The following is a 24,215-nucleotide window of genomic DNA, read 5'->3' as shown; positions in this document are numbered from 1 at the left end:
AACACCAAACTATTGACAAAATAGGATTATTTGATGGTATATATATATTATATGAATGTCATTGTGGTTTCTTATGTATACAAAACAGCATTAAATATGGTTAATCCAATCACCATCTTGAGGGAGATTTTTCTTCTCTTCTCCATGTCAGATGATTTTTAAAGACCTCTAAAAAGGTCAGAAGTGTTCCTTCCAGAATAGTTCCGTGAACACTTTTAAACCCCCTTGAAGTATTTGGCACTAAAGCAATCACCATGGCAGGCGGCACTTCACTTTGAAGACTTTCTTAATTGGAGGAAATGAGGAAAGCAACCACTTGTCAGGTACTGTTCTAGACACTTCCACACACACTGGGCAATTTACTTCTTATTAACCCCATCAGATACACTGGCGAGTAACCGGGCAATTAGCCCAGTTTTTATGTGTGAGGGAACCAGTATTTTGAGAAAGTAAATGATTTGTCAGTGTCATAGTGCAAGTAGCCAAACTGGAATTTTCCCCCCTTTTCTCTGCACCATGACTGTGTTTCACAAATAACTGGTGGTGCTTAAAATTGAGTTCTCAATTCAGAGTGTTTGGATTTGAATCCAAGCTCCAATGCTTAGCTACCCTGGGCAAGTTACTTAGCTCCTTTTAGCCTCTGTTTTCCACATTGTAAAATGGAATAATAATGGTTCCTTCCACACAGAAATGTGGTGAGGATTGAGTGAGTCGTGCACATGCCCGGCAGCGGGCAGCAGCCCCTGAGTGTTAACTCCCATTACAGTGACCTTGGACTAAGGTTACCTTTATGCCCTGGAATGCCCCATCTGGGGAGAGTACAATGTGCTGACGTTTTTGCGGGCAGCATAGTCGACCTGGACTCGGGAGTTAAAAAAGGGACCCTTGAAACTGTGGGTCGACCAGGACTGAGCTTTTGCCTGGAAGAGAAGGAAAGAGTTGACTGACTCCAGCAAGAGGGACCCGGGACCCCTGTGGCATCCGCCTGTCTCTGCCAGTTTGGACCTGTTTGATAGGCCAGGTGCTGGAAGGCACCGGGTTTGGGGGACAAAGGTTCCTGCCACCCTCCCTGAATTCACTGATGCCAAAGTCCCTGAAGCCAGGACCGGGGGATTCAGAGCTCCAGCTGTGGCTGCTCAGAACCGACCTCAGAGTGGGCAAAATGAGGCTCAGACCAAAAACTGATGTGCCCAGGAATCAGTGGAGCTGGGGTGGGGGCGGTGGTGGCACTGCCAAGTGAGGCCAGAGCAGACTCAGGGTCCGGGGGGCGGGCAGACCCAACCCTGGGGCAGTGGGCCGGTAGCGAGGAAGGCAGATCCAGGCATAAGGTGGGGCGGAGCTCTGGGCCGCAGGAGAAGAAGGTAGCACCCGGGAAGACGAGCTGAGCCAGATCCTGAGGGGGCAGTGAGGACGGGCCCTGGGACCCAGGGAGAAGCCTGAGAAGGTCGGGAAAGCCAGGGAGGAGCAAGCAAGAGCAGAGCTAGAAAATAGGGCTGTGGCCTCTGACCCAAGGCAGAGGAGGACGGAGCTCTGGGGATTGGCGTGTCCAGCTCTGCATGAGCAGGTGGAGGATCTAAGTGAGAGCTGGGTGGGTGGCTGTTGGGTAGGATGTGCAAAGAGCAATGTGCTCAGGTGGAGCGGCTGGGGCCCCTGCCCAGCTCTACCACTTGCTCCAGGGGCCATCTAGGTCCATTTCATTCAATCTGGTAGAGTTTCAGCTTTCTCAGCTATTGACTGGGGATAATGCTATCTATTTTTCAGCGCCATGTACAGACAGTAAAGAAACAATGCCCATGGAGGTGGTTAAGAAAAAGCATAGTGGGGTGGAGAAAGCGCCCCATCCCAGCCGTCTCCCTCCATACTTCCACCCAGAGCGACTCACTAACCTCCCTGAGCCTTGTTTGTCTCATATGCAAAATGAAGATAAAAATAACAACCCCGTGTCATTGCCGGGAGGTGCAAATGACATGCTGCAGGTGGAAGCCCTGGGTGCCAAAAATGTTAGATGAATTGAATCGGAGGCAGAGTGAGCACTCCTGTGAGGCCCTCAGGGTGCTCAATAGGCCTCTGCCAGCCTGGGGGTGGGGGGACCCTCGGGACAAACCCCCTGTTCACTCTGTAGAGCCAGAGTGCAATAGGCAGTCTAGGGACCAGAAAAGTCCACTTTGTAAAGGAGCCATACTTTCACCCCTTTATCAGTGAGGAAGCAAATTCAGCCTTAGCTGTATAGACACAGATCAAAGTGTGTGCCTCTCTTGTGCATGGCTTTTGCCTCTATCCAAACCACACCTAGAGAAGTTGCTATCATGGAATGAAGCAGCACGCTTCTCTCTTTCAGGCGACATCTCTTTCTGCGGGGTGGATCTGAGTGACTCTTAGAGGTCTCCCAGGACCTCCCCACTCCACAGACACAATGGCCATTCGAGGGACAAGGTAATGGTGATATACGTTGAACCCTGTCAAACAGTGAGGCAGGGTGCCTTTAATGGCTATTTTGGAGGTGACATTCCATTAAGGGTGATTGAACTTAATTTTAATGGCAGGATGACTTAATGTTTCATCATCTCTCACAGGCCTGAAGGTCAGTGGAAAACTTTCTTTCCTCTAGGAATGACACTATGAAATCCCCTTAATACCATGCCAGTTTGGGTTAATGCTGAAATATTGAGCTTAAAGGGACAGCCCGCTGCACAAACAGGTTGGTTCAGTGACCCCAGAGGCAGATGGCCTCGGTGTGAATCCCGGGTCCACGGTTTACTGGGTGTGGGGTCTCAGGCAAGTTGCTTACCCTCTCTGTGCTTCAGGTTCCTCATCTGTAAAGTTGGAGGCAATCATAGCATGTGTTTTATAGGGCTGTTGTGAGGGCTAAAGGATTTGGTCTGTGTAAAGCAGAACAGTGCCCTGGAAACGTTAGCTATTATTATTAGCTCTCCAGAGGAAAGACTGGCATAAGCAGATATTTGCAAAACTTGTTCAAGGCCTCTATTGAATAGTTGACTTGGGCAAGGGGCTCTCGGAGGAGAGAGGGAGGTAAGTTTGGAAAAGTAGATTTGGGTCAAATGGTGGAGGCAACTGAATGCCAGGCTCATGAGCTTAACCCACGTCCTGAAGATACGCCACTGAATGAAGCACTTCTGAACGTTTCACAAGAGGAAAAGACAATGGGAAAGAAGTATTTTTGGAGGCTCTGTGCTGGTGACAACGGGAACGGAGAGAAATAAATATATATGAGAGACATTATGCAGGAAGCCTCCCAGGACCTCATGGCTAATTGGATGTGGGGATGAGGGAGAAGGAGGAGGCTAGGATGACTTTGAGGAGTCAAGCTGGGGGGACTAACATGCAAGCCAGCACTGTGCAGCCACGAGAGGAGCTGGTTTGGAGGGAAGAGGGTGTGCTGGTTTTAGGTATGTCAAGCTGGATATCCAGGAGAAGATGGTGGTGGAGGATTCTGGCCCAGCCCTTGGGAGCTAGGCCAGGGCTGGGGGTGCAGCTTTGGAGTCATCTGCAGAGATAAGAGGGGTTCCTCGGTTCTTGAAAGGTGAGTAGAGAGGGGTGGAAGGAAGCATGGAAGGTTAAAGATAACTCCAGAGAATATTCACAGGGTGAGAGGCTGACATAGGAAGAAGAAACCACCAGGAAGGCAAAGAGAGAAGTGGGAAGAGAACAGCAATCCAGAAGAAGGAAAAGGCTGAGGGGTTGACTGGTGGGAATCTGGGGTGAAGTGTGTTGTCAGGTGCTGCTGCAAGGCCACGAGAAACGACGAGGGGCAGCGGGTGGTGGAGGCGGCGACGGGTAGTCCGTGCAGCGGCAACTGTGGCAAATTATGGAATGAAATGGGGACCCGCTGGGAGTGAAGGCCTCAGGATGTTGGGTGAGTTTGCAGTGGAACGTCAATGAAAAGATTTCTACAAAGTGCCAGAAATTAGAAGAGAACCTCTTCCTCAAAGGGGAAAATGCCAGCACACCTGGTGGTGATGAAGGCATAGCTTATTTTCATGGGGTTGCTTTTGGGAAGTCAGGTCCCAGACCAGGAAACAGAGTAGTCCTATTTTAATTTTGAGCAAAATGGCCCTGGGTTCCCCAAATGGTGGCCATGGTCCCTTTCCACCCTCTGAGTCCGTGAGCCCCTTTCATTCCTGGGTCAAGCTGACCATGAGGTCTGAGAGTCCCTTCATCCTGAACCAGAGGGCCTACTCATCGGGAATTGCAGCCCTTTACCGTGCATGGATTTCGTAATTCACACCCTCCTAGAAGCTCAACACAATGAGCATAACTAGCAATTACATAAAAGTTTATGGCTTGCGGACTACTTATACGTGTATTAATGTGAGGTAGTTATTATCAACTGCCTTGTACCTTTGGGAAATCACAGGTTCAAAATATTGACCAAGGGCACACAGCTAGTAAGCAGCAGAGCTGGAATTTGAACCCAGACATTTCGACTCCTAGTGCAATGCCCTTTCCATCCCAACATTCTATTTTTAAATTTAAGCGAATTAAAATAAAAATTTTAATTTGAGTAGTGTGGAGAATTTTGCATAGCTCCTGGAGACAGTTAGTGAAAGTGGTACGGCCAAGCTTGGATGGGGACGTCCTGGCTGGTTGTGGGGACACTGACCTCTCCTGAGTGGAAACTGCTGGTTTTAACCTTTATTCCTGTTTGTAGAAGGGGAAACTGAGGCAGCTCCCAGCTCTGCTTTTTGCTCCTGCTTCTGGATCTGTCTATTAAGGGGCCGGTTTGTGAACATGGTAACCTGCGTGTTTTTTTTCAGCTTTCACAGTTGTCTCTGGAGTTCAGTGGAGCACAGTGAATCCCAAAAATAGTAGTTTCTGGCTTCTCACCATCTGCATACTTTCTGGAAGCCAAGCCCTCCCTTTCCCTGGAAGGTAAGGATCCTGAAATGGCTCACAGATTCCCTTTGGTTGGATATAGTTTCCTCAGTGGCAGTGACTCCTGAGCCCTTTGCTATGTTGTCTGGGGCCTCTGCTTTGGGGCTCCCCCTCCTGCTGATCTGGGTGGCTTTGACATGACCTTGACATTAGCTGCCATCACCCTGAGGTCTCTCTTTCTATCTTCCTGGTATAACACCTCATCTTATCCAAGCTCCAGTGCTATTCCTGATGAAAGAAAGTGGTCTCCTCCTCCTCCAACTTCTTCACAGCTAACAGCTCTTACCCAAGTATCAAATGCAGTAGCTTTGCCCTGTCAGTTCTTGGTTTCATTCATTCCATTTCTTTCTATATCCCCTGTACCCAAGGAATTTAGTCCTCAGAGGTAGTGTGGAAAGACAATATGTCTGTAAATACCTAGCATGGCACCCCAAATTGTTCCTTCTTTCTGACAATTGGCCAATGTCCTTATTTTAAGCTCAAGCACTTCAACAAGCCCTCAGAATGGGGTTGGGAGTATGGGGGAGGGTTGCAGGTAACCTTTGTTCCCTCTCTTTGCAGTATTATTTGCCCTATTGCAGATAATTGAGAGCTGGTCCCATTATTTTTTAATGAGTCAGAAGTCCTCACCCTTCTGCTACACATATATTCCCTGACACATATTTGATAACTTGTACACAGTGAAAGAAATGAACCCAAAGAACTACGGACGTAGAAATGTGCAGAGGCCATGTTGTTTTTGATGAAGCAAATGTCAGCTGTAGCTCTGGGATTTTCTTCTGCTAAGTTTTGCTCATGTGGTAGAGGGTCCCCAGATAGTCTTGCTTTGTGGGACTCATGCCCTGTGCAGTCCCCTCCCACACTGAACTTGGCTAACTTGTGGAACCAATTGGCTATTACAGAAAGGACGGAGTGTGACCCCTGAGGCTGGGCCATAGAAGGTATTGTGGCTTCTGCCTTGTTCTCCTGGATCTCTCACTCTGTGGGAAATCGGCCTCTATATATTGTAAGGACATTCAAATAACATTGTGGAGAGCTCCACGTTATGAGGAACTAAGGCTTCCTGCGAACTGCCAGCTGTGTGACAATAGTCATCTTAAAAGTGGGTCCTCCAACCCAAGTCATGCACTCAGGGGACCACGGCCTTGGCTGGCATCTTAACTGCAATCTCATGAGTTGCCCTGGACCAGAACCACCTGGCAGAGTCCTGCATTCCTGGATTTCTGACCTATAGCATCTATGACACATGAAATTGTTATTGCTATTTTAAACTGCTAAGTTTTGGGCTAATTTCTTACACAGCAACAGATAACTACTACACCCATAGTAGGCAAAGAGGTACTTACAATTCTGGCTAAACTTATGTACAGCTCCCATTTTCCCAGTATTTTTATCAAATGTTGCATCTTAACCATCCGTTTTTCCCTGTGCTCCTTCTAGTGACGTGCAGGCCACTGAAATATCCTATGCCACATTGGGTGCCACAAGGCATTGAGTGCTTTGAATTTCTACACCTGGATCATAGCAGGAACATTGGGTGTTGTTTTCCAGGTCTCCAGGCTCTGAAGGTCACTTTACACAGGTGCAGTGTGGAAGGTGGAGTAACCACCAAGGCTTTTAAACTATGAAGGGATCAAGCTGATTAGCAAAGGTCACACCTTAGTACGCAGGTTTCCTGAGCTTCAGCCTGCAGATGCCTCTAACTTCCCCCTCCTGGGGCTTCACTTTCTGTGATAATTCTATAAGCTGCAGGAGGACATCTCAGAAACATGAAGAACCTGATTTCACAGTCACTTATTAAGGAACAAGAGTTCTTGAATTTCAAAACAGAGAAGGTGGAACCGACATATCTTTTTCATTATAATATACTATAATAGGACAACGAAAGGGTACAGAGTGAGGCCCATTGTCTAGCACATAGGAGACACTGAATAAATATTGGGTGGACAAATGAATGGCTGACTGAGGGAACAATGGTCACAGACACTGCTCTGCTCAGAGAGAAGCGGGGGGTGGGGGTTGCATGCTATTCTGGAGCTCACAGTTTCCGAGGGACATGGGAAAACTGGAGCAGGAGTATAGAGGCAAATTTTGGGTTGGCAAAGGGGTTAAAAATCACAGCAGGTGAGGAATAGGTGGAAGAGCCGAGTGTGCACTCTAGAGGGGCAGAGCTCATAGGCACAGCATCCATTTTCAGATACTCAGTGGTTCTTGTGCCAGAGGATTTCTACTTGTTCTCTAGGAATCCGAGGTACAGAATGGGTGAGAAGGCAGATACTGTCAGCTCTGCCTGAATAACAACTTCCGTGGATGCTCAAGGACACATCATGTCACTCTGGGTGAAGATGGGTTGTCTATTCCAGGAGTCATTCAAACACAGCCAGATGGATGGGGATAGAGTGGAAAGGATGTTGCTGAGAAGAGGCAAGCATTGATGCAGAGACGGTGGGGGAGTGCAGATGGGGTCCGGGGCTCGATGGGCACGGTTTCTCTTGGAGAGGCTACAATTCTCTGGCTCATGGCCTGCGCTTCGGAGAGCCCTGCTGAGGCTGAAATTCTGCTGCTTCCCTGCTGAGGTCCTCAGTCCTGGGTCAAGCAGGCTGGATTCAGGAAACTCCTACCCTTGACCGGCTTGTCCATGACCTCTGTGTGTGTGAGTCTGGCTACTCTAGAGGGCAGAGGTGTATTTCCCTCAGCTGCTGGGGTTCCCTCGTCTGTTTGGCATTTTTGCTATGAGCAGGGGTGTGGGGGACATACCTCAGGGCTCTGCACCTTAAGAGTATAACAAGACACCTGGCACCGTTGAGAGCCTCTGTGTGGTTTTCTCAGTCTTTGGCCTTATGAGCCAGACCTGAGTCCTTTCTTCAGCGGTTCTGAATTGTGGGAAGAAAGTGGCGTTGCAGAAACTGGCACTGTGTTTCATGAAGGGGAAAGGGCTTGAAGAGAGAGGATGGGTGTGGGGAGAACCAGAAGGAAGTGGCTCTGAATGATGTCCAGGAAAGTGGGGCTAAGCCAAGGCACCAGCCTCCTGTCTCTAGAACCCATTGGGCAGTCAGTTGATACTTCCAGCCCCCTTCAGATGGGATCGTCACTCAGCCCCCAGCAGCTCCAGGTGGGAGATAAATCTGTTCTCTCCATTAGTAACATTCTAATGCATTCTCCCCAGTCCACAACAAAAGCCTGGGCATTGGAACCTCACCAAACCCATGCGGCAAGCTCATTTAAAGTTAGCGCAGGCTGGTGGGAAACTGGACATTTGGTCGAGAAATTGGCTTCTCTTCTGCTCCCTGTGACTCCATGCCATTCAGCAATTTTCCTTGAAGTCTGCAACAGTGGAACGAGCACATTCCTTCCTGAGGCAGCTGCTTTGTTCAGTTCCAACATTTTGTGCTCAGAGCTCATAAAAATCAGAGCAATCAAAGGGAGAAGCTGCAAGCGTTCAGGGTCCTGGGGGACTGGCAGCTTTGGAGATTTTGTTTTGCTTTTTGCTTTCCAAAAAGATGAGATGAGATGCACCCATCTCATATTGCAATGCCTTGGCTAGCTCTTGTGCTTCTGCTAAGGCAGATAAAGCTGTGGCCAGGAGCCTTTTAGACTATGGAAAAAATCTTAAAGCCAGAGGGGAAAGACAGCAGTCCCGGAAGAAATGCAGATAATTGAACTAAATATAAGAAAAGTTGCACATTTGTCATCTGGGGAAAAGCTCTAAACACAACAGGGGGTCAGCTAAGTCTGGGCCCAACTGTAGCACTGAAAGCTCAAGAGTGAATATTCTGGGATTAGGAGACTTCTATTTCCTCATCTAGTGCAGGAAGTCAGTTTGCCTAGACTGAGGGGCCACTTTCATTCCAAAGCATGAATTAGCTTCTTCTTGTTGAAAAAAATAGCATTCCCTCTGTTGACTTAGTCTTTTACAAATGTTCATCCACATGGGATGATACTTAGGGATCTTGCGGGCATCCCTGACCTGTAAACATCTCTTGGCTGCTCACTTATCCTTGACCTTGTCCCATTCTCCAGGGTGAAATTTTGAACCGGAAAAAATACTTAGGAAGTGTGAAAATGATAGGTTTAGGGACAGCCTGAGGAATCAGTAAGGAAAGATTTAATTTAATTTCATTTGATTTTTGAACAGATCATTGGTTTTCTGCAATCGTATTTCAAAACTATAAAAAGCCTGGATCTCACCAGCCCCAAGACAAGTAACTACTTCCATTAGTTTCTTGGGTCATCATTCAGAGTATCTTTATCAAATGCAAGCACATGTGTGTATATATAAATATATTTCCTTTTCCTTTTCTCCTTTCATAGAAAAGGAAATGCAGATGTCTTTTAAATGATGAAATGATGCTAGAGCTCGTGTTAAGAGAATTGTAAGTTAAAACTACAATGAAATGCCTCTGTGGCAAGGCTGACAAAAATTAGCGTTCTATGCAAACTGTTTTGGACTTTGTTCTTTTCACTTAACTGTGTACTTTGGAGATATTTCAAATCAATATATAGTGAGTGATCTCATTCATTTCTACAGCTTTATAGCATGCCATTTACAGAAGCACCATAAATCCATATAAGTAGTTCCTATTGATGGGCAATTGGGCTACTTCCAATCTTTTGCTACTGTAAACATTGCCACACAGTCCATTTCCTATATGTACAGGTATATCTGTAGCATAAATTCCTGCAAGTATGAGTGTTAGGTCAAAGGTAATATGTGTTTTAAATTTTGGTAGGATTCCCAGTTATCCTCAATGGGGATTGTACAATCTGCACTGCCATGTTGTAGAGATGAAGTAGAGACCCTCTTTCCCGGCAACTTTGCCACATGGGAATTTCATTGCAGCTTTAGTTTTGTTTCCCCTTACTAAACTGAGACTGAGCATTATTCCATTCTTTTAAGAAACATTTGCATTTCCTTTTCTTTGAGTTTCCTCTTCATATCCTTTACTCACCTAAGCAAAAATGTTATTGTTGACTTCGATATTGTTTTCTTAATTTCTAGGAACTGTACTGTTATGGGAAGATTAGCTCTCCATGATATGAGCTGCAAATATTTACCCCACATCGTTGTTTGCCTTTTGCTTTTTTTAACGTGTAAATTTTTTTAAAATTTTAAATGGTAGAACATAGTTTTCTTTTGTTTTTGGTAAGATGCCTTTTGCTTTTTCTAATGTGTGAATTTTTAAAAATTTTTAAATGGTAGAACATAGTTTTCTTTTGTTTTTGGTAAGAATTCTGGATAAAAGAAAGGTCTCCCATAATCCAAGGTTATGGGGAAATTTGCCCATGTTTTCTTCTAATACTTTTATGGTTTCATCTTTTTAATGTTTATATCCTTAATCCATGTAGACTTTATCCTGGGACAAAATATGAGGTATGGATTCCACTTAACTCTTTTTCACTTGTCTTCATACCATTTGTATACTCCCTCAATGATTAGAGACACCACCTTTATAATTCATTGAATTTCTGATTATAACTAGGTCTACTGCATTTTCTAGTTTATTCTACTGATTTGTCTTTGTGTCTACAAGCCAGTACCATGCTTTACTCACTGAGATTTTATAATATGTTTTGTTATGTGGTATAACTCATTCCTTTTCCTTCTCTTGGCTGTTTTTCTTCCCCACACACTTTCCTTTTTCTTTTCCTGGTCCTTCTTGTTTGCTTCATTTTCCATATGAACTTTAGAATTAACTTATCTGTTGTTTTTTTTAAGTTGTTATTTGTATGGAAATCACATTAAATTTATAAATTAATTTAAGGAGACTTGGTATATTATCATATCAAATCTTCCTCTCTTAGTATATGGTATGTGTCTCCATTAGTTCCACTTTTCTTTTGTGCTTTTTTAAAGGTTTTTTTCATAGTTATTTTGCACATGTCATATTAAGTTTATGTGCAGGTATTTTATTGCTTGGGCTGCAATTGTAAAATAACTCTCGAAGAATACACCATTTTCTTCACCAAATCTTCTACCTGGTTGTCATGTACATGGATAAATGCTGTTGCTATCCAGTATGTTAATTGTGTACCAGGCCATATTGCTAAACTCTTACTGTTGGTAGATATTTCAGAAAGCCTTTAAAGGATAAAATTGTTATTTGGGAAACTATTAAAAATGGGCATTTCAACAACTTGAAGAAAGCAGCCCCAAATGGGTTTTGGGAAAACCATAATTGGGGTGGGGATCCTCATGTGTGTGCCTCTTGATAATTAAGGGTTCTATAATAAGGAGGAACTGGGGGGATGAAGGCCACTTTCAGAAACTCATTTTGGACCAGGATGTAAAAGATGCAAAGGCACTTGGAAAAAAATTTATGATGAACTTGTCTTTGGTTGGATCCCTTTGAGCTCCAAAGCACATAAGGGAAATAACCAAGGCCTAGCTGCAGTGGGACGCAGAGTTCTCCCTGGCTACGAAGCCTGTGGCTGCTGACCTGCAGAAAGGAGCAGTGTGGAGACATCAGCCACCTAGAGCCATGGGTCCCTCAGCTTTGGCCACGTCTCAGAACCCAGAGGCTGTGTGAAGCCCCCAATCGCTTCTGCCCTTAGCTTTGGCGAAAGGAATGGCAGTCTAGCAATCATGTCTTCCCTTGGAGATGGAAGGAGAAGAGGAATTGAATAGGTAAAATGTGGGTTGGTGACATGGTGAGAGACAGCCGTCATATCTGGCTCTGGCTCTAGCATCAGTGTAAGGCAGGATGAGAATGCCCAGCTTCAACTCTCCAAAGCCTTTTTAGCCTCCCACTTAGTTTATTCAAACAAGGACTTTGCATTCATCGGGGACTGGGGGCCCTTTTAGGGAACAAAGTTTGGTTTCTCCTTCATCTTTACACACCACAAATAAGATAAAGGGATGTACGTGTTATCAAACACCTACAGTGGATTATGCATTATGCTTGGTGCCATCTGTACATCATTTTATTTAATCCTCAAAACAGTCCTCCAAAGCATTCTCTCGGCTTTTACAGAGGAAGAAACAAAAGCTCAGAGGGGGCAATTAACTTGCCTAAGGCCATTGAGCTAGTAATTAGTTGTTAGAGGGAAGAGGGAAGAGAAGGGCCCAGAAAGTGGAGCTCCTGCTCCCCTGTCTTTAACAAAAACAGCTCTGCCTTGATCTGTTTTGCTTATGGATTTCCCATTAGGCTTTGGTTTGAAGAAGGGATTCCACTGGGGAGAAGCCTGTGTTATCCGGGAGGCTCCACTCATTTATGTTTCTCACCCCCAGCAGTGGGTTTGGATTTGCAACACCACCTCACTGCTGCCCCCACCCAGCCCCACCCCCTCTCTGCCTAGTGGAGTTGAGGGGACCTGGCCCGCTGGGGTGCTTTAGCTGGCCCTGAAGACTCTCGGGGGGCGCAGGGCTGGGGAGAGCCCTGCAAAGGTGGCACCTCACCCTTCCCACCCAGCTCTGTCCCTGCTCTCACCAGCTGCCACAGCCAGCTTCCTGATGGAAGCTCTTCAATGGAATAAAGCTAACCTTTCTCCCAGGTGCTGTAACGGGAAGAACCTGCTGCCATCTACCCACCCTCTCCCCACTTCCTCCATACACCAAGGAAAGGTTTCTCCAATCATGCTAGCTACTCAGCAGGACCTTTTATAAGAATTAGAAACTAAGGAATTACTCAACCCCCCCTGAGGGATTTGTAAAGGGACTTGGGCCCACTGTGTACTTTTTTTTTCTTTTTCTTTTCTTTTTATATGCATGGACAGGCACCAGGAATAGAACCTGGGTCTCCGGCATGGCAGCAAGAACTCTGCCACTGAGCCACCGTTGCACACTGTGTACTTTTAACAGATGGAATTCCCTTTTGCATTTAATGATGAGTAGTCTGTGGTGCGTCTAGTGTCACCTTGCTCAAAGATTTTGAAGACTCTTAAAAAGAAGAATATTTTAAAAAATTCATGGTATCATCATCCTTTGACTTCCAAATTGGACTGAGTCTAACTCTGACAGTTAAAGCTAGCACAATCATTCTTCTCACCATTACCAGTAAAATAATATCGAATTAAATAATGAGCTTTTGGCAGGGGGTGCTCAATGCACTAGGTCTGATGCCAAACTTGAGAAAACTCAATTTTATAGAAATGAGACCTAGCTATCTAGACAGAGGAAGTCATTTATTCCACTTGCAAAGATAAGGCTAAATCCTGGGAAAGCACTGTGCGCTGCTCCCCAGTGACTGTGATCAGTTCTAGCTCACAAAAAGTGTGTATTCTGGGCAGAATTCCACGGGCAGGATGGCTGTGTCTCGGGAGTCAGCAGCTAGTACACACGTGGGCAGGCAGGTGTGTTCACACCCCAGTCCCCAGGCTTTGTACCCTTGGGCTCCTGCCATGAACCAGAGGATGCAAGGACCTTCCATCGGAACTTGATCTTCCCCTTGTGAGCAGGGGAATGTTTGGGAGGCTATGGTAGTTTGGAGCTGTCGTCTACCCCAGAAAAGGCCATATTCATTTAATCCGTTCCTGTGTGTGGAGACCTCCTGAAAGTGGACCTTTTGATTACGTCATTTCAATTGTGATGTGACCGCCTCATTCACGGTGGGTCTTAATCCTTTTACTGGATTGCTAAAGATAATCCCATATAGAAGCTAGAGAAGAAATTAAAAGGCACTAATAGAGAAAAGCCCCAGAGAAGCTAAGAGAGGCCCCACAGAACTCAGAGAGGAAAGCAATGGAACCAGAAGCTGAAAGCAACAAAGCCTGGGAGCTAAGAACCAGCAAATGCTGGCCACGTGCCTCCCCATGTGACAGAGGTGTTCAAGATGCCAGCAGCCTGTCGTCAGAGCCCAGGTATCGTCCTGTTGATTTCTTGAGTTGGACATTTTCATGGCCTAAGAACTGTAAATAGTAAGTTAATAAATCCCATTTCTGATATCTCGCATTCTGGCAGTTTTAGCAAATCAAAACAGCAACACTGATGCAGCAAAAATGAGGAATGATATAGAATCTGTAGTCCACGGCTGGGGCAGAATTGCACTCTATTTAAACATCTGTATAGTGTTCTAAGCATTTTTCAAGTATTATCTCATTTAATCCTCACAGCAGTTATTATTACCATTGTATTATTCCTATTTTCAGATAAGGAAACTGAGGCCCAGGGAAGTTAAGTAATTTGACCAGGACTGTGCAGCCAGTGTATTGCAGAGCTGTAATGTAAACCCAGGACTTCTGGATCTAGAGTCCATGATGCACTTAATATTTGTGAAGCACCTATCACACGACATGCCTGGGCTTAGCAATGGGAATCCCAATCTAATATAACCCCATCCCTTCCCTCTAGTAGCTCACAGTCTAATGAGAAGCTGTTTTGAAAGATAGTTTACCCTTAAATGGTCTACACCTCATCTTGAAGACTTCATCCATCCCTAAAACTAGATTGGCCTTGCTCAGCTACAAGGAAGACCAAAAACAAAAAACAAAAAACAACAAATACTACAGGGAGAAAATTGTATTTATGATCCTCACTAAACAAATTCTTCAGTGGCAAGTAGCTTCCATAGGTGGTCAGGATATAAATGAAGGTGTTAGAGGACTGGGAGAACTTTCTACAGAGTTTCTGCCATGAAGAAATGTGATACTCATGGTTTACAAGTTGAATTTGAGAGTTCAGAAGTCCCGACCTTGGTCCTGGGCTCCCCTCTCTATATATCCTGCTGGTGTGTAGGTTGGAAGGGAGAACTGCATGTCCGAGCATAATGTTTCTGCTTCTCACAGGACGGTTTCTCCACCCTAACATGTTTCGCCTCTACAATGTACACATATGCAGCATCCACCACACGCCAGGAACTGTCTGCAACTTTACATGTGATCATCTTCACAAAATTTCTGAGTGGTCGGCATAGCATTTCCAATTTACTATTTACAGAGGAACTTTTTCAGAAGCATCACAGCCAGAAGTTGGCACTTAACCAACTGTTAGCTGCAGAGGTGTCCTCCCATCCCCACCACCTGCAGGGGCAGGGAGGGGGTCCTCTCCCAGTCCTCTGGAGTTAGCTGAGCAAGACAAAGAGAGGGCTGGTAGGGGAACGGTGGGGTTCTGCCTTGACATAAGGAAGGAGATTAAAGCACTCCCGGGGACAAGTGCCTCTGAGGGGACCTGTTGGTGTCTAAGAGAAGTGAAGTTTCCTGATGAGATGAGGCTACAAATGGCATTTGCTGTGATTTACCCACCCCCTCAAATAGCTACAATACCAGCCTTTACTGTGAAGCCAATCAAGGAGAAAAAACTCACTTTTACAAAATGGGGACAGTGCCTCTTAGAGCCACTTTGCAGTAATAAGCATTTGGACCATACCTTGGGTGAGAGTGAAAGGAGACCCCACATTTTCTTCTGAACAAGGCTCTGGCACGTAATGGACCTATATTTTCTAGGTCTACTTTCCCCATGGATCCTTCACTAAGCCTTGGAAGTAAGTTAACAGAATGCTTGAAGTTTTGCTGATTTAAAGCATCATATTTCCTTCAGATCAGATCTTGACCTGTCTTCAGCTAGGTGAAGTTAGGATTCCAGTCCTTAATCATGTCTCCAACCTGTTGAATGGAGTTAGGTCCCCAAATGTCACTTGTGAATAATATGCTAAGCATAATTGTAATAGACCTATTGTTCCTAGTTCCACACTCAGCTGTCCTACTGGTTGAGTGGGTATTGGGGGCTGGCTTGGAAGCCAGTCATCATCTACAGTGTTGTTTCTTTGGGAAAATGCATTCTAAGTATGTTTCTTGACTGATTGATTGATGCATTCATTCATTCATTCAGTCAGTCAGTCATTGCCTAAGGAACAAACCAGGATGCCAAGGCTATCTTTCTAATTTGAGTGGCAACAGCAAATGGCACCTTGGCTGGGAGACAGGTCAGAGCAACACGAGATGCTCTGGCCTCTGACCCCATATCAGGGAGGACCTCACTCCACATTTTTAACATGTGCTCCCTGCAAAGGGTAGGAGGGATTTCTCACTCACATGGCACTTGGTACATGCAGGTCTTCCAGAAACCAAGTCTTCCCAAGACAGAGTGTTGGGCCCTCCTACCTCAGTCGGCTGGACCTCTGAGTCTCTTGAGAGCAGGGCTGTATTTTATATATATGTTATAATGTGCATATGTATATACACAAATATATGCATTATATATTTTTTATTTTTATGTATATTGTGCAGAGCAGCTGCACAATAAAATTGAACGAGAAGCCAGTCCATATATGTTTTGATAAAATGAAACTAACTTCTCTGCTCTCCTGAAGCCTCTTTTCTTTTATTTGGTTCCAGTGTTTTCTCAATAGGCTAGAAGTAAGGTTTTGTGATCTACCATGCATTTTACGGATGTGCTCTCCAATGAACCGAGAGGTTTCTAAAGCACACGCAATATGTGGGTGACTCAACTGAAAATCTCAATACCTGTGTCCTACCTTTGACCCAGAAGACAGTAAGAGGGCATGAAAAGGAGGCCAAACACAGCCTTTGGGAAATTCTTTAGGCTGCTGCCAGCCCGTGTTTTGAGAGAAGTGTCAGAAGACTTGAGGTTTCAAATGTGATGCCTAGTTATCCAGTTCTATTCACGTCCCCAGAGTTCTGGTGACGGTTTTGAGAATGCCAATGCTGGGGGTCCTCTCTCCCAACCACCAACATTGTTGTGGCAATGTGTTTGTCTTTTTGTTTTGGAAGAACTTATGAAGTTGATGAAATGTAGCAATGCTCTAATGATCTTGTCAAGTAACCTTATCATAAATTAATTTGTTTTGGCCAAGGTTTAAGCTCCCTTAAGTCAGATTCACTCTTCTATAACTACTTCGTCAAAGCAGCTGCTCTCCTGTAGTTGTCAAATCCTACTGACAAAACTTAGGCCTACGGCTCAGGTATGGGTTTCCAAGGTTGGGGAGAGAGGGAACCGGAAGGATTGGATTTACTCATAGTCCCCTTTTAAGGCATGGGCACTTAATTTCCTTGGGAATCATAATAAAAGTGTTGTTAATTCACATTCATTGAACATGTTACGTGCCAGATACCGGGTTCTGCACTTTGCATTATCTCACTTGATTCTCCCGCTGACGCTACAAGGTCTGATATTTTTTCCTTCTATTTATACAGATGAAGGAGACTGAGGTTTAAAGAAGTTAAAGTCACTGCCCAAGGCCATGTTCTAAGTCATGTTCTCAGCACAGCAGCAGATTGAGAAGAGGAGCAGTGCACAGGTGATCTGTTAAGTGCTCCTCGGAGACCCCCATTAAGAGTCAGGCAAGTGGGACAGTGAAGGGGGCCGAGCCTGGTGTGACGTCAGAGTTGGCTGTGGGCTGATCGGGCAGGCAGGCCTGGCTTCCTTGGTGTGCCGCCTCTGTAGTCAGCCAGGGCACTGTGCTCGGAGGACCTCATGCTTATATTCATGCTTTGAAACTGTTGAGTTTTGAGAATTTTCATTTTGCACTGGGCTCTACAAATTATGTAACCAGCCCTGCTCATCAGGGAACCCTGAAGTGTAAGTGCCTCAGTGCTATGCCCCCTGACCCGAGGTGAGGGGGCCCGGGGCTACTCTAGTCCCCCTAGCCGCTAGCCACCAGTAGTTATGAGCTGCCCCATAGGAGCATAAATTCCCACTGCTCCTGGCTCACTACGTGTGCAAGCAAAGCGGCTGTAGAAGCCTGCAGGCAATCCTCCGAGACAGCCTCAGGTGGGGGCTGCTGGAAGTGACCCCATCCTGCGGGGGTGGGCGGTGGGCTTGGGATTCAAGCCCAAGACCGGAGCTGTTACCCACTCTTCCTTCCAGAGGTCACCTGCTTCACCACCCTGGTGGCTTCAGTTCTGCTCTGAGCTCTTCTCTCCTTCTTTTCTCGTTCACTGCTTCTGATCGTGGACCAAAGGGGAAGTGGAAGAGTGATAAGTAAGGTTATGCGATGATGCAAAGAGCTCGGAATGTTATGATTCACCTTTCCTAGAGATGTCCTGGGCTGCTTGGGCCACCCACTGACTACAGAGATCTGCCGGAACAGCAGTGGTGTGCCAATTCAGCCTTTCCTGAAGTCGTTCAACCCTCAAATGTTTTCTTCCGTGAACTTTTAAGAAAATGCAATTCTTTTGGCTTTGAATCTTTGTACTAAGCTCCTCAAACTGTGTTTTTTGAAGATTTTTTTTTTTTTCGCTTAAAAATATTTACGTGCATGTCCCTTGGCAAGACGTGTGCTTCTGTGACTGTGTAGACACATTTTCTACCACTGTATAGAGGTTTGCCCAAATGTGATTAGACTGGTCCACACAAGGTTTACCATCTAGTGTTAGGTTATTAAAGCTTTGGCTCAAGAACGGCTCTTCCAAACAGAGCATCCAAACAGCTGTTACTAGAAATGCTTTAATGGGAAGAAAAACAAGCAGGCACACAAGATGATCCACCCCGAACAGCCTGCCACTGGCATGCATTTTCAGAGTGAACTGTAAATCCTAATAGCAGGGACTTTCCTTTTCGAATTATCATTACTCCTGGAAAAAGCCCATGGATTGTTATGCAATAGGCCTGTATTCGTTAAGGTTCTCTAGAGAAACAGAATCAACAGTAAACACTCACAAATATAAAATTTATAAAAGTGTCTCATGTAACCGTGGGAACACAGAGTCCAAAATCCACAGGGCAGGCTGTGAAGCCAACGATTCCAATGGAGGGTCTGGACAAACTCCACAGGAGAGGCTCGCCAGCCGAAGCAGGAAGAAGAGCCTGTCTGTTCTGAATCCTCCTTAAAAGGCTTCCAGTGATTAGATTAAGCATCACTCATCACAGAAGATACTCCCTCCGGCCAACTACAAATGGAATCAGCTGTGGATGCAATGACGTGATCATGATTTAATTCTATGAAATGTCCTCATTGCAGCAGACAAGCCAGTACTTGCCCAACCAGACACACAGGTACCACCACTTGGCCAAGTTGACACATGAACCTGACTAAGACAAGGCCGATCTGATAAACATCCTAACTATAAGTAAGCAATAAGCATGTGAGTAAAATTGTTTTCTGGTTTCTGCAACACTCTAGGGTGTTCCAATTTTTCTTGTAGGCAAAATTGGAAAAATTCCTTTCTCTTTCCAGTGGGCACCAGCTCCTAATAGCATTTAAGGAAATTAACTTTGAAAGCCTGGCTATTTCTTTTAAACTAATCATTGGTCCCTGGTTTGCTGCCCTCACCAGGTAGACTCTTTATGGGAGCAGAGTGTTAACTGACACATCTTCTCAAATGCAGAACCAATGCTTTAAAACGACAATCCTTTGTCCCCTTCTTTTCATTATTTTAATGTCCTGTTACTCATCTCACCTTGACTTCTTCCTGTTCGTCTTAACATGCTTGCAGTGTGATTACCTGGTATTTTCATCGGGTCCCACTCACTGGACTCACAAATGCAGTGTCCTCGTCATGATGAAAGAGCCTCCAGCCATGACACAGAAGCACACATCTTGCCAAGGGACAAACATGTAAATATGTTTAAGCTAAAAAAACAAAACTTCAAAAAAACACAGTTTGAGGAGTTTAATACAAAGATTCAAAGTCAAAATGATGCCTCATTCAGGGCATCTGGTTAAAAAACAAGCTAGCAAAACCCTGTTAATCAAAGCCTTCAGGCTCCTTGCACGGGAAATCAGCAAAACCCTGTTCTCTTTTCCATTTGCACAATATCTGTGTCCCCAAAATGCACAGAGAAAGACACTCTGGACAAGAGAGTCACCGTTTGCTGAAGGTGCCATGAAGATGCTAAAAGAGGAAGGGGCAGAAGTTTGGCCAAAAAAGCCAATCTGAAGGAATCATGTCTAATAATCTAGGTGGACGCCATGATGAAAAGATCATTCTTTGTAACTTTAGGGAAACTGGCCATGCTAGCCACCTTTAGGGAGTTCTCTGGGGAAGGGAGGGAAAGAGTGATTAGAAGGAAGGAGAGAGGCAAGTGTGTGTTACCCATGTAAAGCCAGTTTGGAAAGCCCTTACTGCCCCCACCCCCTTTTACCATGCCACACAGAATGTAAGTCCCAGCTTGGGAAATAGTGTCCCCGTCTGTCGAAGGGTTCAATTATTTTGAAAGACTTAAAAAGAAGGAGATTCTATGCCCTCTCATTTCAGAGTGTAATGAATCACTGAAAGGAAATAATTACTTCCATCCAATTAGTTTCTTTACAAATGCTGCTTAATTTCATTTCCTAGGAAATCTCCACTTTCAACATCAACTGAGAGAATCATAGTTAGCTCCTAAAGACTGTCTCCAGGTTCAGTACAAACATGGGTCACGGGACTGAATACAGACTTGAAACCATTTCTCCCTTTCACTCTCTCTCTTCTACCATTCCATTCCACACAACCTCAGTAACTGCAGATAAAAGGTTTCTGTATTAATTCTGAAATTATAAGGCTATGTTGTAACTCTAGATTGTTAGTCCTAAAAATAGTACCATCCGATAGATGTTTTGATACTTTTTTTTCTAATGGACCAAGATGACTGCAAATACTGTTCAAATAGATCAATTCATTCTGCATTTCTTCAAAAGTCAGAGCAACAGTGAAAAAATATTTTAATGGCTAGAAACCATTATCATTTAAGGTCATAAACTTGAGCTTTTGAAAAAAATGAATCAGATAGTTTAACACTAATAGTGCTACTTTTTCCTGCCTTTTAAGGCACCTTCTAATATTACCAGAATTTTCTGATGACCAAAGACTTTTACAATTAGATTCATCATGATATTTTTTAAGGCAACTTTTCCTCATAATTATGTGTTCTACAAGCTTGTCCTTGTTTAACTTGAAGGACCAAAGGAATGATTTCCTCTTGATCTTTCTGATATTATGTCTCTAGCTGTCTGATTTGTACCAATATCTAGATATCATCGATGCTGCTTGATGTTGAGTGTTTATATAGACATGCTTGAGAAAACATTTTCCTTTCTACAAACACCAGCTCTATATCCTATCCACTTCCCCACCACTTTTTTGTACAGTTCCTTGGTGCACTAAATCCATCCTATATATTCCTCAGCACTTTAAAAACATTCCACCGACTTCTGGCTTCTATTGTTGCTATTGAAAAGTCTGCTGTTAAGGTAACTTGTTTCTTTGTAAGTAATTTTTTTTTTCCTTCTCATGATTGATTTTGCCCTTTGGTAGTTTTCCCTTACCATGTGTCTAGGAGTTTTATGTGTCTTAGAACTAATTATGTTGCCTAAGTCTTATTTTCATTCTGTTCTACAAAGTTCTCAACCATTATCTTTTTAAATATCACATCTTCCCCTATTCATTTTAATCTTTCCTCCTGGAACTCCTGTTTGATGTGTGCTAGATCTCATTCTAACTTCCATGGCTTTAACTTATCTTTCATTTTTTAAACCTCTTTATCTTTCTTTGCTTCATTGTAGGTAATATCCTTCCAAACTGTTTCCTGGATCACCAAATAAAATCTCTCTTCAGCTGTCAAATCTGTTCTTTAAACTGTTCATTAATTTTCAATTTTTAATGATACACATTTCATTCCTAAAATTTTTTGTCTTTTTTCAAACATGCCTGGTCTTTTCTGAGTTTTATTGTTTTCTCATGATTTTGATTTCTCCTTTATAATTTAAATTTTTAACCACAATGTATAGCCTCTTTCTGATAATTCTATTGCTGATGTTATTGTGGTGGTTGATATCCATTGTCTATGCTGTCTGTTGACTGTCTCTCATGGTGGACCCTTGCTCAGGTCTCCTTAAGCATTTTGTAGTTCTTGATTGTGATTGCACCTTTCAAATAACATTTGAGTGGGAATCTTGCATGGCAAAAGTTAAGGATCTATTTCTACAGAGATGTTTTTCATTAGCTATAGCAAGTGCCCCTGTGATTATTAGATTGAGACTCCTTTTATGTTAATATACTGGCTTGGGTTTCCTAGACTGTACGTGTTTAAATCCCAAACCTGCATGAAGTGTGGTCTGTGGTTATGAAAGTCCAGGTGAGTTTTTTTTTTTTAATGTCACCAGAGATTCCACTTCCCAGACAGACAAACTGTTAGTGGCTGTTCTGATGTTCAATTTGGATTTATGCTTGGTCTCAGGGATTTCCTTTACTGATCTCAGCTATGCTTTTAAAACTGTGTTTATTATTTTTATACAGCACATTTAGGTGTTTTGTGGCCAGAGGCTTTTCAGATTCTCTTCCATTGATAGTACACAAATAATAGCTCCTGTCATTCTGAAATTTCTGAGCTCAGAAAATGTGACCTTCCCCACTGTGGTTACTTATTTTGAGATCTCCCTAGATGTTGGAACATCTTATGAAGAAGGCCAGGAGTTCTGACCAAACTTACGGCAGTTGCATTATACCAATCAGAAAATCCCATATAGTTTTGTATATAGCTTTATTTAGATGAAACTTTGGTTCTGATCTGCAAAGAAACCAGCTACTATACTCTTTGCTAAAAGAGACTAGCATGTACAAGTGGTTGAATTTATTTAGTACCAACGTGTGCAGTGTTTAAAACAATCTTAGGAGTTTGAAGAAGATGAAAGGAAAACAGAGGGAGAAAGGCATTTCAGAACCCTACACTATTCATGCTCTCTGGCCTCTAATAATACAAGGATTTCTCCCTTCTTCTCTTCCTTCTTTTTTCTTCCCCTCTAGAATTTTCTGCCCCTTAAATATGTGTTTTACCAGACAATGAGAAAGCCATTACCCAAAGACACATCAGAGAAGTGAAGTCAAATTAGTGTAAAATATTTCACAGCTGAGTCAGCAGGGAAGGCAGCTGGTGATCACTTCCTTTCTCACCCTGGAGGGAGGAGCTAACCAAGACAGGACCATTAAAGCTGAAATGATTTGAAGTGGCTCCTATACCTCAACAGGGATCTTCAAGTCTCACTGCAAGGAATGTTCCTGATACCTAGACTGGGAAAATCTCACCCTGTGGAGCAGGAAGGAAAGTCATTCATTCATTTATGCATCATTTCTACTTGTCATTAGAGTGAAGTGAGAGCAATGTGGAAGAATTTAAGCAGGAAACTTTCAATGCGGCTAGAAAAATGTACTTAACTTCTTTTGAATTGAAAATCTTATTTATTCTGAATACAAAGCACTCAGTAAAACAGTTCCTGCCCTCAGAAATCTCAGTTACTGACCAGCACACATATAGAAAGAAAACAAAGTGGTATGTGAGTTAGAGAAAATGCTAAATGGGGCACAGTGAATCCACATGTGGTCCAATAAAAGAATCACAATACATATTTCCACAATCTCTTTACTTAAAGGAAATACACTTTAGAGAAATAGGAAAATCTCAGCCTTCTCATTGACTGATTTAAAACTTGGCTTGGTCCAGGGTCAGTTGGTCAACTTTTCTGTGCTCTAATGTCCTCAGCTCTAAAATTAAAACAAATCAATAACTTTGTCTAAAGAATCTAACATATTTTTGTGATATTAGTCAATTCAAGCCAATTGATATTATTACAGTACTTCTGAGGCTGCAACTCCCTGGAAACACATCACAGCTTCCCTCTGTAGGTGAGGGTGAGGTGGGGTGAGGAGCTTGCAGGTCCCACAGAGCCTTAGCTCTATGGAAATCTCTGCCGGCTTACAGAGGCTGTGCCTTTCACAGGACTCCACGTGCAAGCTCGTGGAGAGACCTGCTATTCTCTTGGCCCAGATGCCTGCCAGAAATCCTGGCATGCAAGGCTCCACTCCAGACACAGTCTGTCTAAAATCCTTCCTCTGGGACCATTCAGGTAAAATGGCAAAATCTCATGGATTACTTTTGAGTTACAACTTTTATTTGAGATCTGTCCAGTGTTGGGAACTGAGACTCTTGGCTAGTCTCACTAATTAGGGGAAGACCTGAAGTTTTGAGGACAACTGGGTCAAGTCTACCACTGAATTTCTAAAGTCCTTGGATATGTAGCCAAAATGTCATTTTAAGCAAGTGTCTGCTCAGTGGGAGCCAACTCTGGGTGGCTTACTGCCACTAACAAAGAACCTCCATTTCTTGGGGTTCACCTCTTATTCCTTCAGAATAATAAGCACAATGAGGGCAGGGGTTGTGATCTGATTTTATTTGTCAATGTATCCTCAGTCCCCAGAAGAGAATCTGGGACATAGTAGTTATTCAGTGAATATTTGTTGAATCAATGAAAAGGTATCGCCTATAAACTGGAGGAAATATTTGTTGACAGGATATTTAGTTTATCAATCTCTTTGGATAAAATAATCAACATATAGGAAATTATGTTGTTAAAATGGGAAAATGAAACCACTGATAAATACACTCATGTACCTAATAAATACTCCCAACTATTCTAGCTTTGTCTCCTTTTCTTTAAAAAAATTTAATTAGTTAG

At 43.8% G+C, this 24,215-nt stretch overlaps 1 long non-coding RNA gene across 1 annotated transcript in view; it reads left to right on the top strand.

The window, feature by feature from the left end:
- LOC143689464 (uncharacterized) overlaps window positions 1-24,215 on the top strand; it is a 45,741-nt gene that overhangs the window by 4,728 nt on the left and 16,798 nt on the right. Inside the window, exon 2 of the long non-coding RNA XR_013178798.1 lies at window positions 4,776-4,890. This is a non-coding gene — a long non-coding RNA (uncharacterized LOC143689464). The remainder of the gene's footprint in view (window positions 1-4,775; window positions 4,891-24,215) is intronic.

This window comes from Tamandua tetradactyla, chromosome 7 (genome assembly GCF_023851605.1).
Source record: "Tamandua tetradactyla isolate mTamTet1 chromosome 7, mTamTet1.pri, whole genome shotgun sequence".
NCBI classification, from domain to species: Eukaryota; Metazoa; Chordata; class Mammalia; order Pilosa; family Myrmecophagidae; genus Tamandua; species Tamandua tetradactyla.
This window is presented reverse-complemented; position numbering and strand designations above follow the sequence as displayed.